The sequence below is a fragment of the Ischnura elegans genome, chromosome 6 (genome assembly GCF_921293095.1).
Source record: "Ischnura elegans chromosome 6, ioIscEleg1.1, whole genome shotgun sequence".
In the NCBI taxonomy this organism is placed as follows: Eukaryota; Metazoa; Arthropoda; class Insecta; order Odonata; family Coenagrionidae; genus Ischnura; species Ischnura elegans.
This window is the reverse complement of record NC_060251.1, coordinates 39,841,351-39,844,987: the sequence shown is the minus strand read 5'-3', so window position 1 is coordinate 39,844,987 and position 3,637 is coordinate 39,841,351. Positions and strand designations below refer to the sequence as shown.

At 38.7% G+C, this 3,637-nt stretch overlaps 1 non-coding gene across 1 annotated transcript; it reads right to left on the bottom strand.

Annotated features, from left to right (window-relative positions):
- Positions 1–3,169: 3,169 nt before the first annotated feature.
- Trnaa-ggc lies at positions 3,170–3,241 on the bottom strand. Its single transcript has one exon. It is a non-coding gene; the product is annotated as a tRNA-Ala (tRNA).
- Between the last annotated feature and the right edge of the window lie 396 nt (positions 3,242–3,637).

Sequence of the window (3,637 nt, the reverse complement as noted above, 5' to 3'; positions counted from 1 at the left end):
ATATCTCCATTCTTCATGGGGAGCTACTAATTCCGTATTCAAACCTTAGATGAAGCCATATGAAATACCCTTTGATAATCCGCGCAGCAAGAAATTGCCTAGGGAAAGGTACCCCTCTACCCACCTGTCTAACGTATCCTAAAACTGCAGAGTCACTAAGTTATTTCGTTTTTATTATACTGCACACATCTTTATAAAAAGTGGCAGTTTCCAAATACTAATCTTTTACGGCAATATTTTCCTCGTGACCTATGAATATATACCAAAACTATTTGCATGAAAATGCTTTGTCAATACTCTTTTTTTACTGAGTTACGTTACCTTTTGCGTCGCATGCCTCGTATGATCACTCAGCGTACTATTTCCTGCTCTTTATAAATGCTACAGCAATTCTCTGTCGTCACCAACACCCTGAGGTCATTTCATTGTTTGCCAATCCAACACCTTTCCAATTTAAAAAAAAGTTGAAATTACAAGGTAGAGAATGACGAAGGCCTTGGACAAATATCGTTCCAGAATAGCGTCACACTGATTGCCTTTCCACAATTACCTGCTCTCGTTATCAATTCAAAAATTTAAATAATTTGGCTCAATTATTGGTTCATACACACCCTAGAGATTCTGGAAAACCTTTCAGTTACGAGAGCAATGGACGGAATTTTGCTCCCGCTGACCTAAAACTCAGCATAGTAGCGTGGTCAAAGAAAAACCCTATTGCCTGTTGAAATTAAGACTCACAATCAGCAACGTGTATTTTAAAAATATGATCAATGAGCGTGGGTTTAAATATCATGAATGCCAAATGCAGAAGTATTATCAAGTAGCCGCAAAACTTCAAAGTAAAAAGCTCTAATATGCTCAAATGACAAGACATTCGGAGGAGTTTCTTTTCTTAGAAAACGGCAGAAATTTAATTCACCTATTGGTGTACAAAATCCCAAAAAAGGAAAAACATGGAAAGCACCAAGCTAGGCAAAACGTAGGCATGTAAGTACAGTGAACGGGGCTTAAAATACTTTTTTTTTTCAAAAGTGATCTACCAGTCAAGTCAGGTATGCATGGAGAATTTAGAAAATTATCCCGACCTATCTTCCCTCTCAATTAGGCATTTTCTCTTAAATTCATATAAGGTCTACCCACATTTATCCAATTATCTAATTCCCTTCCTAATTCTACCTCACTTGCCTAACATTCTTCCTATTTTACACGAACTTAAAAAACCCCAACCTACTCAGTACTCCATTCAAGCTCAGTATCAGCTCCGTATCTTACGTAGGAGTTATCTTTTCTGAACCACCATGTACAACACAGATTTAGAATTGAGCACCATAGATGAACTGATATAATTTTTTCAAAATGAACGAATAAAATACTTCCAACAATCCTATTTAAGGCGATAAAATATACAACAATACGTTGTGAAGGCTGCATTTTTTGGGTTTCACCTCGTCGTTGTTGTGATGAAGAGACAGTTTCTCCTGCATTCAAGCAGACGTCTTCAGGTCGAAGTGCTTGATGCCGTGTTTTCACTTCGACCTGAAGACACCTGCAGGAGTCCATGAGAAACTGTCTCTCCATCACAATGACGACGTGGTGAAACCCGAAAAAAGCAGCGTTCATAACTATCGCACAAAACTGATTTATCCTGAAAATATCATGTTGATAGGCAAACGAAAGTAAGGTTAAAATTTAGTTGCAAGATTTCACTTCGACCTGAAGACACCTGCAGGAGTGAATGAGAAACTCTTGTCTCCATCACAACGACGACGTGGTGAAACTCGAAATAAGCTCTTATAAATTTTTTTTTTTTTTAAACCAGCCTTTATATTTAGATTACAGGGGATGAGCAACGTTTATATATGACACAAAGCAAAAAAACTCAGTGACCCCGAAAAACCAAAAGTGACGTATTAAAAAAGTCACTATATTTATTAAATTAAATTAAATTTTCATAAATAAACTTTTACTGTGGTCGCAAAACACGAAAATCGACCATTTGGAACTTCTTAGATCAAAAACATGTTTTGGGGGGCTATAGGTTGACTGGGGGGTGGTTAAAGGGGGGTTGGAGAGAAAAAGTTATATTTTCATGTATTGTCATCGGAAATGAAGAAAAATTGCAAAATTTCAGCGTTTTTGCTTCACAGGAAGTGAGTCAAATTTGAGTTACAAGATTTGTACCAGACAAACAGACAAACAAACAGACAAACAGACAGGTTGGTGAGTTGATATAAAGGCTGGAAAAAGCAGCCTTCATTACTATCGCACAGCGGAAGCCTTCGCACCAACAATACGTTATGTCGTATGCCATAATTCATGCAAGCCTCTCAAGAAAAATTCAGATTTACCCCTTGGAAAAATTCCCAGAGAATCATTTGAACCTCTTGATCAAGTACCGACTTCGGTATACCGAAGGATCACTTAAACTCTCGCAGTGTTTCAAAATTAAATAAAAAGTAGGCTCAAACAATTAGAAGGAGGGATTTAAGAGTTTTAGCCTGCCATATTAGCGGCGAGGAGAGGACAAGGCCGGGTAACCCGCACGTCCAGCGGGAAGTAAGAAAGTAATGGAGCTCCGGAGGATTATTTCGTGCGGTGGTGACCAAACGGCCACTCAATGCGCATAATCGCCTCCCAAAAGACCCTCCCACTCTTCCCGCCACCAGATGGGACTCGAACACCTGAGGCGAGTTGAATCACCACATGCTTTCCAGTCGATTGCATTCACCACCGAGAGGAACATTTTAGTTCTGTTTTCGAAAAATGGGAGGTAAATAGCAACGGTAAATCTACCAAACCGAAAATTTGGAAGACATAATCAATGTTATTGCAATATAAAAAAATTATTAGTCGTAAAAAAATGTTTTTCTAGAGACAATATTTCAAGCAACTTAGATGTGAAAACATTTTTTGTTACAATTTCCTATCATACTACTATCTTTTAATGAACGCAGCGCTGCCTTAGGATTTTAATGGTCATGTTTTGATCTAATCTCCATATTTAATTTTAAAATCTGAATAAAAAATCCAGCTAGGGTCCCTGATCAATCATGATAAAAGTTTTAGAATATTACATTCCCATGTATAAATGGTTTATCTTGAAAATATCATGTTGATAGGCAATCGATAATAAATACACCAAAGGATGAAGTTCGCCATGAAAAATATTTGACTTAGCCGGGATTCGAACCCGGATCTCCCGATTGCCGGTCAGGCGTGCTACCAGTTACACCACCAAGCCATCTTCTCAGAGCGAACTTCGGGATGGGCTTTACCGAACAAGATGTTGACGTCACAAGTCCACACTGTGGCACATGTGGCGAGGGTCGTGCTTACTAAGCCACTGTCGGGGAGAAAAACCCTTATTTTCCGCTGGTCTGCGGCGACGATTTTCAAAGCACTGAAGGAATAAGTGACTTTGTACGCAGTCACGCGCAGTCCGGGTTCGAATCCCGGCTAAGTCAAATATTTTTTCATGGCGAACTTCATCCTTTGGTGTATTTAACTTTGCACCCGTGCGCGTGACTGCGTACAAAGTCACTTATTCCTTCATTGCTTTGAAAATCGATAATAAGGTTAAATTTTAGTTGCAAGATGAAAAGACGACAAACAATAAAAGGAGTTCATAAAAACGTTT